This window comes from Centruroides sculpturatus, unplaced genomic scaffold (assembly GCF_000671375.1).
Source record: "Centruroides sculpturatus isolate CEXI.00-Female unplaced genomic scaffold, Cexi_2.0 scaffold87, whole genome shotgun sequence".
Classification (NCBI taxonomy): Eukaryota; Metazoa; Arthropoda; class Arachnida; order Scorpiones; family Buthidae; genus Centruroides; species Centruroides sculpturatus.
Genome location: NW_019384414.1, coordinates 524,947 through 540,521, shown reverse-complemented (window position 1 = coordinate 540,521; position 15,575 = coordinate 524,947). Strand labels below are relative to the sequence as shown.

General features: G+C 28.1%; 1 protein-coding gene across 1 annotated transcript in view; it reads left to right on the top strand.

Annotated features, from left to right (window-relative positions):
* The window catches only part of LOC111619132 (potassium channel subfamily T member 2-like), a 77,343-nt gene that overhangs the window by 50,818 nt on the left and 10,950 nt on the right, over positions 1-15,575 (top strand). The gene's annotated exons all lie outside the window — the stretch shown is intronic.

Here is a 15,575-nt window from a genome sequence, read left to right as displayed (position 1 = left end):
TACGTTTACAGAATTGACGAAAACAAAAAAGTACAATTTAATTAAATTGCTTAATTAAATTTAATTTAGTTTTTACAATGGTTGACTGACTTTTGGTTCACCCTATACATACACAGAATATATATACATATTCAAATTTAACTGATGCAAGTCGAGATAAAAGGGATGCCAACTAGGCCATTTGGCTCGTACCAGGACACAGAAGGGCCCTAAAGTTTTATTTTTTACATAAAAAACATGATAAGTATAAATTAGAATTTCTTTTGGTAAGTGGTAAAAGAAACTTATTTCTTTTATTGGTCTTATATTTTCGGAGAGGGGTGGAGTCCATCTCATCTCTTTCATATCCTCTTTAACGTATTCTAATACTTTTATTGGTGTGAAAGTAATGCTGCAGGTATAATATACGGGCTATTAATAAAGTTCAAACAATCTATAACTTTGATTTACATAATTTTATAAGTACATTTAATATTTATATATGTAAATTTTAAAAATTATAGGCTATAGGCTACAGCTAATACAGGTATACTCCATTTTTAAATTGAATTTTGTTAAATTATATTTATAGTTTAAACCGTACCAAGGAACAGTTTAACATACATTATTAGAAATAATTAATATAAATTTTAATTAAATAATATAATATACTGCAGTTATAATAATAAAGCATTAATACTTATCTAAATCGAGTAGACAAAAATTGAATAGAAAAATAACACATTTAAAAAATTAATTTTGTGTTAGGAAATAACAAATATTTTCTAATTGCAATTTCCTTGTTAATCTTCGGTTATAAAATTTACTAAATTATAAATTTTTAAAAATTCCAAAAATATATTCATATTTTAAATATTCTTATAAATATAAATGAAATGTTAGGATTTAAATTTTATGAATTTATGATAAATGGATGCAAGATTTACTTTAGATATTACAGATATTGAAATTACAAAAAATATAAATCAATATTCTTAATAAAATTTCCAAACGCAGCATATCCTGATCAATTTTTTTCATAATGAAGAAATGAAGTAAGAAATGCTTTAGTATAAACTATGCTTAGAAATCAACACACCCGGGTATTTTGTTTTGCAGTTTAACCCTTTACAGTACTCACACTTTGTTCTGCTATATTGTAGTTACTCTATAAAACATATACTGTAAAAATTAATAAATTACGTTATAAAAAATAATGTTTTTTAAACTTCGTCCTTTTGAAAATCCTGCCCACGGACCTATTAGAGATAATGCGGCATGTAGAAATAATGTACTGTACAGTACTGTGCAGTATAATTCTGATAAATGTCTTCGTTAGTGGTGAAGAAATTCATCAGAATGTTTAGAAATCTTATTTAAAATATCCATCTAAATTTTGTAATTTAAAATTAGAAAAACAGAAAGTATAGTATAGTCATTTAAAAAAAAACGATTTTAGATTTTATAGACGTTCGTATTCATTTTGAGTTATAATATAAAATACATACATTTAAGTTTTAATTATATATGAAATGTATAAATTTTCTCATTTATAGCCCATACGAACTTCGATATAACACCTATCTGATAAGCGTTAAATCGAATACTTGTTCAATGAATACTTGCGAACAAAATTTTCCATAAATATTAAATCCCTTTCGTATCAGGTTCACTAGTATTACTGAACGCTGCTAGTTGGTCGCGGTTTCGCACCTGACAAATAGTCTGGCTACCTGAAGTTTTCCGGATTTTCTTAGCGTGTCTAACGCTTAAATAGGAGCCAATTTCTCATTGAAAGTGCTCCCGGAAGGCATGTTTTACCTTGGCAGATCGTCCACGTGTTACCTTGCCGTATCACAACAAACCAAACCTTTTACATATGTGAATTATGAAATGCTCGATTTTTCATTCCGAACGGCATTGTTATTACCGTATCAGGTGACAACAACACTCGAATTAGAATTAGATCTCATTACTGCATACTGTATGTAATTTCTTATGGATTGAGATGGCTTGAGTTTAGCGCAACACTCGGTTAAGTGCAAAATTCAGAGACGAACAAATGACGACGCTAAATCGAAGTTTCACTGTAGTTTTTGACCTTCAAAATTATCATAAATGCATTTAATTAAAGTAAATAATATATTTAAATTTCGTGTATCGACATACAATAAGATATTTGAATATTATTTACTTTAATTAAAATTCGCTTTGATGCTTAATTAGAATAAATGATTTATTTATTTATCCAATTTTGTTCTCTTCATTTAATTAAACTTATGATTTAATTTATTAAAATGTCGATTTCGATTACTTTTTTAGACAATAAAAATATTATTTAAATCATCCAATTTTCTTGATTTTTAAAGTTAATTTCAATCGAAGAACAATTTTATTTAATTGAACGCTGAAGGCTAAAAATCCGTAATGCAACAGAAAAATCAAGTAAACTGATTTATTTTTAAATTATAACTTTAAAAAGAATTATAATTTGTGAGATATTTGTTTTGATTTCAATATTTTTAAACATGTAATTAACTTAGGAAATGCGGTTTGTTTCTTTCTTAATTAACGCTTGAAATTGCTCGACCTTCACATAAGCGGGATTTTGACAAAAGAGTGCTAAATGAGATTTCATGTCTGAGATGTGGACAGCTTTTTTCATCTTTTCAACGCTTGTAAGGTACAGTACCTTCAAATCAATCATACAGAATTCAATATAAAAAAATATTCTGTATTGAATTATATGATGTATGCACAATGTAACGTGATTTGATGCCAATGAAAGATGAAAAATATGTAGAACATATTAAATCAATCATGAAAATTGAGATTTGTTTTTACTAAAGAGTTTATCTTTGACAAAACTATGCTCACGAGTATGATTAACGTTGAAAGGTGCTAATAATTTGCATAATCTATAGAGTTGACACAAAACCTGTATGACGTCAAGACTGTATTTTAAGTCTCTCAATATCCTGTGAGTGATGAAATGAATGTGGATCTCAAATAATGCGGCCTCTTAGAAGTCGAGACTTAAAAATACGTAACAATTGAACTTTGGGCATTGAGAAAAAGAAAATTTCTCATATTTATTATATAATAGTTGACGATCTATCTTACATATTGACGACTTACAATCGTTAATATGGAAGATGTTCGGAAGAACACGTAAAGAATGAAGGAGAGTAAACATAAATTTTAACTAGCGTGCGTAAGGACTGCGGCAACTCTAGTTCGTGCACTCTGCATGAAGGATATAATGACCTTTCACAAAATCGAAAGCAAAGATATACAGGTATACTTTATTACGGCGATATTCAAAAAGTGCAAAAAAATTTTCGGCGTATAGAAAATTTAGTTTTACAGTATATTGAAACATATTCGGTTCGCGTACTAAAAATATATACGAATTGTTAAAAATATACTCGCAGAGATTGAGACTAAAATAATATTCACCTTCAAACAAATCCACAATATGTATCAAGATATAGATTTTATAATTGTTTATGTTTGAAATTTTCGTTATTTTTTTCTTCCATTATAAATTGACGAATCGAAAATTTCATTTTTAATCAATCTTTCTAGCTAAGTAAAGCTAAATTGTCCACAGGGAAATGTAAAGGAGACAGACACACGTGTTCTTTATAAATGCGGTAATGTTTCTAACGTAACACAGAAAATCGGTTTAGTTGAAGGTTACGGCATGAATTTTTTGTTGATTGTTGATCTACACTTGAAAGGTTGCTATAAATTTGTTTTGGATTGATGTTTGCGAATTCTTTTTATTAAAAAATACTGTAATTAAATAATGCAAACGGGAACAATTCACAATATTTCTTACATTGAAAACTACGTTATTTCGAAATTTTTTATAACATGATTTCATTTACATTTGGAGTGTTTTTTAGATATATTTGGTACTGTACATGTATATAAAATTTATATATGTAATTTAAGTATATATATGTAATTTATATAGTAATGATGTGTTATGAAAATCAAATATATATAGATCTATAGTCTAACCTCTGGACAACGACCACTCACGCGAATATAAAAAATTGGCCGCTGTTTACAGATGGTCGTAATTGGAAGTTCGACTATATAAGCATATAAATTGCATACTATTTATGTACAGTATATAATAAATTTATTATACAAATTATTTGTATTAAAATTACATATACATCTATATTTTGTACATAGAAAGCATAGATATAAATATAAATAGATATACATTCATATATTTAAAAAAAATTGAAAATACTATTATTTTTCAGTTTAATAACCAAGACAAAAAAGACAATATTTCTTGTTTTTGAAATTTTAATAATAAAATAATAATAATAAAATCAATTTATTTTCAAAAATTAATTAAAATAAGTTAAATAGATTAGAAATATCAGGGTTCTTTTTATTATGAGTTTTATTTGTATAATTAGAGAGGAACACTTGATATTCAATTGTTAATAATATATTACATTACTACGTGGTATATATCAAAACAATTTATATTATTCTGTTTTTAAGTATTGTTATATAATTTCTCTTCCTGACACGAATAACTATACATGCAACCGCCGTTACATTTTCAGACGAAAAAAAATTAATAATTAAATAGAAAATAATTAATAATGCAACAAAAACAACAATCTCAAACACGCATTTAATCATTTTATTCACTTTTAATTACGATAGAAACTCCATTATCAAAGCTTAAAAAAAATCAATATCAGTGAATCTTCTTCCATTAGAAACACACAAATTATTTTGGAATAATACCAAACAATTTGGATATATTCCAAACTCAAATTCTAATTTAAATTGAAGCCGAAATCATTTTGGACAGGATAATTTTTTTCTCTAAATTTTTGACTGAATGAAAACGTGTGGAAGTCAAATCTTGGCATAACTAAAAATCCCTCAACATAAGAATCCATTTGTAAAATGATCAGTCGACGCATTTGTAATTCTTTTCATAATCATCAATCGACCTTAGGAGGAATGGCATTTGTAGTAGTATCGATTAAATACCCTCGCCGACTAGTCTGGAAGCGAGAGTAACATCTAGTTCGAAGGTTACATCCAGTTACCCTCTATCCATCCGAAAACATTATAAGGCACAGAAACAATTCGACTGATCGTAATTCGATAATAAATATGTCCATGGGAATGAGTCGTAGGTGAGTACAGTCGTTGTATTTGGATAGAAGATAACCAAATCGGTTAAAATGGCGCCTAGATTGATTTTTCACAACCTATACATTACTAAAGTATTCAATCGTTTCTATTTACTCTCCGATTTTAATGTGTCGACATCTTTCTCTTCTAGCATCATTTCGTTTCCATTTTCTACATTTTAATTAATGGATATTCATGCTACTCTTGAGCTTCTTTTTCCTTCATCCGTTCTGCTTACGTTGCAGTAACGTTACTCTTATCGTTATGCGTCCATGCTACCGAATCAATGTCAATAGATGCTACTATAGGAGTAAAATAAACAAATATTTGCCGTCTCTTAAGATTTGGTAATCTTAAAATTGTCCGATTTATCATTCGGGATATAGTAAATTGTGTTGTCATTAATTAAAGTTAATTAAGAATTAAGGCTAAAGTGATATGAATTGTACGAATTAATTGCGGTAAAGATTATTAATATTCATTTATTAATTGGTGAGTTAAGATATCCAATTATTGAGTAAACAATAAAATGCTAAAATTTATTATCTAAGTATCTACGTATATATATCGTACTTTAAAATTGTTAAATTTATTAATTTCAATATTGAAATTGTATTAATAATTTAATATTTTAATTAAAAATTAATCGCATTTAAGTTGTTTAAGTAGCAAAATTGTATTTATTAATGTACTGTATAAGAAACATTTAATAATACAAAAATTCATGCCGTTTTGCAATTATAGAAGCAGCGTGCAAATATGATTACGAACGATTCCCTTTCATACTTAATAAATTAAATTAAATTTGATTAATTCATTTAATATTTTATTTCTGTAGTTATGTAAGGACATATACCCTGTAACCTTTGCAACAACAGGGCACGGTTTTGTCCAGCAATTATTACATAAACATTTGATAAATTAAATTACAAATTATAATTAAGTAAAGGTGTGAACCTTTTAGCACTATACTAAAGTTAATTCAGTTAACAATATTGAATGGTATCATCAAATTGTTTTCGTACTTTAAGTTTTCTCAATACTGAGATTTCTCAGTGTTGAAAAAGAAAAATGTAGTTTAGCTTCTCCTCTACGTTTTCTGTGCTTGAAGAAATCTTCAGTACTGAGGAAAATGTTCCTTATCTTTCCTCTCCGCTGTTTTCCATCCGCAGTATATTCACTTTTCGTTTATTTTTTCCAAAATGTCTTTTTTATACACATTTCAGACTGTAATATTACCAAATCGAACCATTTTCAATACTATTTACTATCATATCGCTGGTATATTTTTATAAAGTCGCCTCGAGGAAAAGCATTTTCGGGAAATTTTATATAGTGAATATTTCTTAGTAATATATATATGTAATACTACAAAATATTTATTANAATTTTCTGTAGCTTAGTTACAGAGTTCTTTGACATATACAAATCTACTTCGTGTTATATATATACATTGTAAAATATATACAGAACTCATAGTTTTGTGAAGGAGTAATGTTTTATGCCCTAATTTTTATTGCTATATTCCTTTGCATGTTATAAACAGGCCTGTAATTGGGCTTGGTGTAGGTCGATTTAATAAATAAATAAATAAATAAAATGCTTATAAAATCATATACATGTATGATTGTATTGTTACCAAGTATCATTCATTAACATTCTCTTATTAGTATAATTGTGAAAAAAAACTGCTTATATTGATTATCTTTTCGTGCCTTCACGATATTGATTTTATTGTTTTTGTGAAAATATAAAAAACAGTTTAAAAAATTCTTATTGATTTTTCCTGTGGTGTTTTTTCAATTCTTACTCCCCTATTCTTTCACCAGGATTTGATGTCGTGTTAAAAAGAATTGTTGTACTGAGTTTTATTGTGTTTATATATAGATGCATCCAAACAATTTTAATTTTAAAATCCCAGAGAGTTATTTTAAAAAATCAAGATAGAAGAATTTAAGCGAAAGATAATTAATTGTTTTCCGTCAACAACTCTCATTTTCGAGCTTTAAAATGTATTATCGCATTGCTCTTTTCTTCCTTTTTTTTTATTGAAGAGATGAGCTTTAATGATCATTATTAAATATACTGTAATTACAAAATTAAATATTTAAACAAATTTATTTATTTAAATAAGTTTGCTAAAATTAGAATTGCAAAAATTTCATTTAAAAAGTGTGGTATATGATGCGAGAATTTCGCTATTATAAGAGATAATTTGTAATAACTGAGAATATCAGATTCCTTTATTTTTATAACATACTCCTTTATCAATTAATTTTTTTTAAATCTAAGAAAGTTTTAGAACATAATTACAAAGATTACAAATCTAATCATTATAAAAATACATTAATCATTTCTAATTTCTTACTATTTAATTTTTTTCTTTGTCTAGAGACAAAAATTAAAGTGATAAATTTAATCACTTATATGATATTATTAACAAAAGTATAATGATAATTGTTTTGAGAACCTCCTTATTGATTAAATTCACAATTAATGAGCTTTCTCAATGAATAAATAAGGCACTTTGATCTCTTTAGAATATTAAAATTTCATTCTTTGGCATTCTATAAATTTTCAATCAATCTAATCTAGGTTCTATACATGTTTTAAGAAAAGTTTGGAAAGTTCAAACACGTTTTGCACACATCGAAAAAGAATAAATGACGGTCAGATAAGGGAATGCCGAAATTTGAAAGTTTCTTAAGTGGGAATTAAAGTTTAAATGAAATTCTTTGCATAAAAAAATTGTTAAGATCGAAGCTGGGGGAACCATTTAAGAGTGTTATCGATAGAGTAGAGAGATGAGTGCTTAAGATAGATGCCCATTATTCGATTTAAGAGCCGACACTCGAGGACTGTTATGGCCAGCGACTGACCTTCAAATGACATTTTTAATCTGTAACGAGGGAAAAAGTTTCCGAAGTAAACTAGAGATATCTTTCCAAAGCGAGCGTCGTCTTATCTTATGTAATTAGTTTTTAATATAAGGCTTGGACAAAAATATGTTTCTAAGATGTTGGATTGGACAGTGGAAGACGTGTCTTCTCGTGTAATTTATTTGTCATCTTCTCAACTAGACAGTTGATGAATAAGTAACCATTTAAGAGTCATCGACAAAGTGGAAGAGAGATTACTTCTTCAGATAAATGCCAAATATTAACAGTAAATACTTTCGAGGAAGGTTATACCAGTTACTAACCTTCAAATGACATTTTTAACTTGTATCACAGAAAAGAAAATTATATTGTCTTTAATTAAGCGAGTGGTGTATTTTCAAAGCAGACATCTTGCCCGATAATTTTTTTAATACAAGGATTTAAGTCAATAAACATTTCAAAGATGCCGAATTGGACAGCCGAAGACGAGAGAAAACACGGAAACCAAAAATAGAATCTACAGAAATGTCTTCTTAAGCAATTTTTCCGTTATCTTCTTAACTAGACAGTTAATGAATAAATAATTCGCAACTGGGGAATTTTTTATATGTCAGTTTTCTAGAACAATTTGCCAAAAAGAAATAATAAAAGTAGCATTGTAAAATTTTCTATTATGTCTCTTATACTTTTTTTAGACAATTTAAAGTACTCTGACACTATATTATCTCTTAAGATAGTGGTTAAATATGCATCGCGTGTAGTCACACTCGATGCATATTTAACCATTGCATATATGACTAGTACACGTTGGGCTTAATATTTAACACGCCGAAGCTATTAAAAGAAAGAAGATAAATGAATTTCTAAATTTAATGGCATATTAAAAATAATATTACTCTTGGAGATGATTAATCTACAAATTCTAAATTTGTAGAAGCATCTGAAAAGACCGCAGGATGGTGCTTGAGGCGTCGATTGGATTCGAACTCGAGTCCTCCGGAGCACTGGTCTGTAGGACTCGAGTCCGAATCCGGGCCAGTCACTCCAGGATTTTTTTGTGGACAGTCCGTCCCGTCCCATAGCCGTTGTGGGTCTGGTCTTCTTATTGTCCTCGGGAAAGAAAAAAGTTTAAAAATATCCGAAAATGGAGTGGAATATTTAAAAATGTTGTTATTTTTTAACCTTAAAATTGTTAAAAATCAATGTAATTTAAAACGATATTTAAAGTTAGGATATATTTTAGATTGAAAATTGCGTGTCTTCTATTTGATAAATGATTAACTTTTATTTTCGTATGTGATACGTGCCAGTATTTTACATTATACACTGCCATATTTACCGTTATAACAGTGTTTTGAATAAATATATTAAAAATATATGTATTCGAAATGTTGCTATAATAATATATATAACTTATTAACATACATATCAGAAGAATTGTATGCTTTACCACAGCACTCCACTGATTTTGCTTTATACAACACGCTTAATACTGTAGCTTACTTCAAATTTTCTGTAGCTTAGTTACAGAGTTCTTTGACATATACAAATCTACTTCGTGTTATATTTATAAGGGTTTCTAGATACCTCTTCGAAATACTTCAAAACTTCATATAACATCACAATAACGCCGTATTTATACAAGACTTAAGTCAGATTATATTCTTTCTTTGGACTTTTTTGTGTATAAAACTTCTTTAAACTTCTCAAAGACAGAATTTACCTTCTTATTACTAGATTAAACATTTACACAAAAGTGAAATTTACTGTTTCGATTTTCATTGTAGAGCGCAATTTGCACACAGTAGCGAACACTAAATGTTTGCTAGTCGTAACCCTTTACTATTATTATTTTGTTAAGTTTTTATTAATTTATGAGCAGTTTACTGGAATATTTTAATGAGGGTTAAAGTTACAACTCTGTCAAGCAGTTGTAAATTATAACAGGCTGCATTTTAGCTCGTAATTAAACAGAAACAATGTTTTGTATGCACTAAATGACTGCGAGTTTCTGTCTTTTGTTACCATCTCTTTTATATTTCATTGCTTTTTTTTATTTATGTACTTACTCACCAGAATATGTTTATTTTATTCGCAAGCAACAACCTTTAAACGGTTATTTTCACCATCACATAAAAGTATTTCTTCTTTATCTTATTTCTTATATAAAATAGTTGTCCTCTATATTATTTCCTTACGTTCGATCAACTTTACAAGACGGCGGAACAATATTGATTTAATTATTTTCTCGAATACTGTAACGTATTTTAATACAATTAATTTTGTATATAGTAATCGAGAACTTTACGAGAGTTCTAGAGAGGTTTGTGCCACTCTGGTGCATTCGTGCTTTCTAATTTGCATAAAACCGTTCATAAATTTATTTATTTCTTTTATCGTAAATATTCTTGAGATCTTGTCTTTTTCTCGGGATTTAAGCATTAAATTTTGAAATAATACGATTATTTCATTTTAATTCTTGGATTATATAGTTTTTTTTTAAATCAAAATTTACACATTTTAATATTAATTTTATGAGCAATTTCGTATAACAGAAAGCCGATAAATTCCCTCGAATTGAATTAAGAAATCATCTTTAATTTCAAGTGTTTCTTCCCATTATTTTTATGAATTGAAACTTTTTCTAAGCGTGTAATGTAATATTTGATAGATATTCTTCCTCAAACTTCATTTTTAAGCTTTTTTTTAACCTCATTCATAATATTTTCCTAATAATTCCTCGTCGTTTCTATGAGATAAGTTCAAATTGATAGTCCTCCACTCCATTCAGTTTACGATGATGGATTCATCCTGAGAGAAATCATATCGATTGTCCAGCTTCCAAGATGGGAAATTGCTGATGATTCTAGTAACTTAATTACTTTTTCAATTCGTTCTATTGTCCTACACTCCTTAAAAAATTGGTTTTAACGATAAATTTTATACTTTAATCAAATTCTTGTTTAGAATACATTAAGCTAGTTACTGTAAATGGCATTATAATTAAATGTGTAATTTTTTATACATTTTAATTTTTTGAGGCTTCGAAATTGGCACTTCTCGTATATTGATTTTGTTTGCTGCTCGTTGCAATATTTATAAGCAGGTTGAAAATTTGATATAAATGGAAGTAAAATAGAATTTCATTATAGAAAAATCCTCCTTTTGGCTTCAAATTAAATCACGAATCTAGCGGGATCTATGCTTAAACTTCGACTGAAAGACTCGCACAAACAAGTAGCGAAAGTCGCAAAATTTCCATTTCTAATTCAAATTTCGTGATATATTACGGATATTTACTTTCTAATTCATATAAATTAAAGTTTATTCGCTTAATGATGCTGTTTATCTTAAATCTAACTAAAAAAATCGCATTTAAAGATCATAATTAACTGCAAAAATGATAATTTTTCAATCATTTTAATGAGTTAAAATGTGGAATTTGCTGTTAAAGTAATTAAAATACTCATTTAATTTGGTATCGATACAAATTTGTAATTAATCCTAGAGTATAATATAAGATGGGAAGACTTATCTACTAAATTACCATAATTCTCCAACTTTACATATGTTTAAGCGTGTTCATTTCTTAATAAATTATTCTAGAAACCAGTTGAAAATAATAAATTAGAAGGAAAGATAAAGTGTAAAGTATATAAAATATAATTTTTATTAGTTAAAATACGTCGAGATGATGTTAAAACCAACCTATAATTAATAAATCATATATTAAAATGTATTATAGAATATTCACTACATAGAAACTAGAGTTAAATGTAATGTTATTGTTATGAATTGTACACGTTTGACGTATGTGTAAGCGTTTAAAAATTAGGTGAACCACGATCGATTGGTTTACAGAGTTGAACTCAGATTTATCGATTCGAAATATATGAATTAAGAAAAATATATCATGAAATTTATATTTAAAACTTTGTTAAATATTATCGAGAATTGGTACACGAATTAATTTGTTGGTTGAAGTTGCAGTTTTCTTTAAATACGACCTTTAAAAAATAATTAATTAATAATCCTTCCTACAGCCTTCGTTAGTGGTATTCATTAATTTAAGAGTTAGATCAATAATTTTCATCTTTATTAAAATTCGAGTTTATCAGTAAATTTCAATTAAAAGAGCTTTAAAAAAAGAAGGAAAGAACTCGAGTTCTCATCTAAAAATTGAGTAGAGTTCAGTTTTATAAGATTGATTGCTCCTCTTGTTCTTTATTGTCTTCATCCTGTGTTTAGAAGGGAAAAAATTGGAGAAGTAATTGAGGAATAACGTAGCCATTTTTCTGATTTTTTTTTTTATATTGTGCAAGTAGCATTTCGGATTACTACAAAACTAAACTTCTTCTGATCAAAGGGGTAAAAAAGTGTTTAGAGTACGAAAGGTCACGTTGGAGTCGAAATCTTTTACGTTTCTAATTATGTTTCCGCTGGCAGATATCCCGCGAAGGAAGGAAGCTGTCGAGATTTCAGATTTAAGTCCGAAGAGGAAATTAATATATACTTTTTAAAATATTTTTTTAAAAATTAAGAGTAATCTCCATAGCGACGATGCGGTATACAAAGGTGACGCCATGATATATGTATCAGTATGGAACCTGCGCGGAATTCCAGTTGTTTGCTTGGAAGCAGAGAAGATGACAGTTCGATACTGATGCTGTTCTCCGTTAGACACGTTTTAAACTCTCCACATTTTCGATTTTACTAGATTTTTCCTCGCGAAGAATGAAAACATCATCTCGGTAAGATCCAACACATTCTATTTTAAGTTTATTTCAATTTTCCAATTCGAATTGATCTTTTTCTTTAATTTTCGGATTTATCTTTAATTAATAAATCGATTTATGAAATATTAAATTTTCTTTAATTTTCTTCTCTTTATCCGTTTAAATTTAGATCAGCTGTCATTGACAAGATTCTAATGTATTTAAGCAGGCATATAGTAATCTCCGCCGTGTTCACTCACGATAAAATCGTATTATCTCCTAAGCTTCTTCTCATAATACAAAAGTTATGATAAAAGTCATCCTTATATTAGGCTACATCCTAAGTTGCGTATTAAACCTTGGCTTACGTCCTATTTTAAGGGGATGTTGTCGCCTTTATAACATTACCTTATAACCTTTCCGCGGTTATAACTGTTGATCACTAACCCAATATTAAAATAATTTACCATCAAATATTTTATTACTAAATTTAACAGATTTTAATTCGAATTTGCTCGATAAAAATCCATGCAAAAGTATCAGAAAGTTGGAATTTGTCAATGAATTTTCATGATCTAAATTTAGGATCCATAACGGTAACCGGACTCGAAAATCGATCAAATTCGCAACTTCATCCCTGACACATGAAAAAAGAATAATAAATCCCGTATGTAATCTCAATTTTCGAGCCGATTTCGTGGGATTAACGACTTTAAAATGGAAAAGCACGATGTGCCATAAACCTATATTTTCAGAGACCAATGTCTAATCGATGGTTCTACCGATTTCGTCACCCGACTACCGAGTGCCATGTTCCAATCTACGTCAACAAGGTTCCGATTACTAAAGAAAAAACGAAATATCGACAGAGAACCGTGGCACCCGCATTGCCTACAATTAGTGGTAACTGTGTACCATCGTTTAACTTGACTCAATGTCATCCCGAAAGAACAGTGGAGAAACTCACGGCTGCTGACAGTATGGATAATATATCACAATTTCACAGGTTATATCTAAATTTTCATATATTTATATACATATATATATGTAAAGGTATTATTATCCTTAACTATAATCATTTATTTTCGTGTATTAGAAAGCGTGAATATGAATAATTCTCATTTATCAATACGAAATGCATTATCTTCTCGAATGTTTCGCAGGCGCTTCGGGCTATTTTGCATGTATATACAGTTTTTTAAATTTATGTATCGTGGCCGAAAGCATTCTTCTGTAGAAAAAGTAGTTAATTACGATAATATTTTATTAAATTCTTTTTTTTACATGCCATTTAAGGGCTTTAAAGAACGAAAAACTTCTGTTAATTAAAGAATTCGAATGGAGCAAACTTGAGTGAATTTATTCCGAACGCGTGCGCATGTAATTTATCTCTATTATCACGGAAATCTTCATATTATTATTCAGATTTAATATTGACATTTAAAGTATTTAAACTTCCATTCTTTGTTTGTCCCTCGGTACACGTAAAGTATATAAAAGTATTTATACCTCATACAAATGTATTTTCAGTATTTATAAATTGTTTACAAAGCTTTGTTAATATTAATTAACATTAACGTTCGTATTATTAAATTATTAATACTGTAGTTATTGTGTTGCTTTAATTATTGGAAAAGAATATACATTTTTAATTAACTCTATTAATTTTAGTCAGTTCGAAGTGTAATTTCGAAGATGTTGAAGTCGTAAAATTTAATTAAGAAATTACAAATTCGATTTTAAAATTTAAATTATTTATTTATTTATTATTTTTGAGGTATTCGATCGGGTTATACATACGTCTACGTATATTTTAAATGGTAAGAGTGAAAAACCTTGTTGGAAAATAGCCAAAGGACATCAGATGGTACGGCTGAACCCAGGTGCCAACTCGATGATGTGTCCAAAACTCTTATCGTATCTAATATTTTTTTATTCCTAAGAAATTTTTCACTTCGCAGAAATTTAACTCGTTAATATTTCTTTTTTTCCAGTATATTTTTGTATGTAAAATTTAAAAATTTTTCATCTTTGTGATAGCATTTATATATACTGTACTGTACGTGTATTGGGTGTATCTGTGTATACAAGAGAATATATCTCAATAATGTTAATTTTACACGCAAACTTCATGAATAACAGACAAGTTAGTAATAACTGAATTAGTCGATATTTTTGTTTTAAGCAATTTAATATAATTCTTTTTAATGTTTATAACAACAGTAACTATAATTCAAACTTTAATAGTTATGGTTTTTTTTTAAATATAACTTATTTTTAAACCGAAAATATACAAACAAAAGTAATCATTAATCATGTAAGAAAGGTTTTTTCGTTGTAAAATCCTTAATAAAATTTTTAAAATGCTTAATGCTATGACGAGAACGGTAATCTTATAGAAAAACATTATTATCTGGACATAGTTCTGCGGAAAGAAACAGCACGCCAAAGGATAAACCTCAAAAATTGAATTCGAAGTTCGGTGAAGATCAATAAATTCGAACGAATCCGAGATTTTCTCTTATTCAGATTTTTCTTTCTTACATTTTATTTAAATTTTATATATTAGTAAAAATACAGCGTAAACGTCGATTACTTTATACCGAGTACAAACCCGCCAACCGACGAGAACATAAATGTCCATTTTTGGAGGTGACCGTTATCGGGGAGGTTCGGTTGTACTTCAATTTTTAATTACTCATAATTAGTTTTACGCACGTAAACCTTAATTTTAAAAAAATTATTTTTATAGTTCTCGACATACTATTTCCTAGAAGCGCTATCAAAATACTCTTCCACATTTTTATCGTCGTAAACA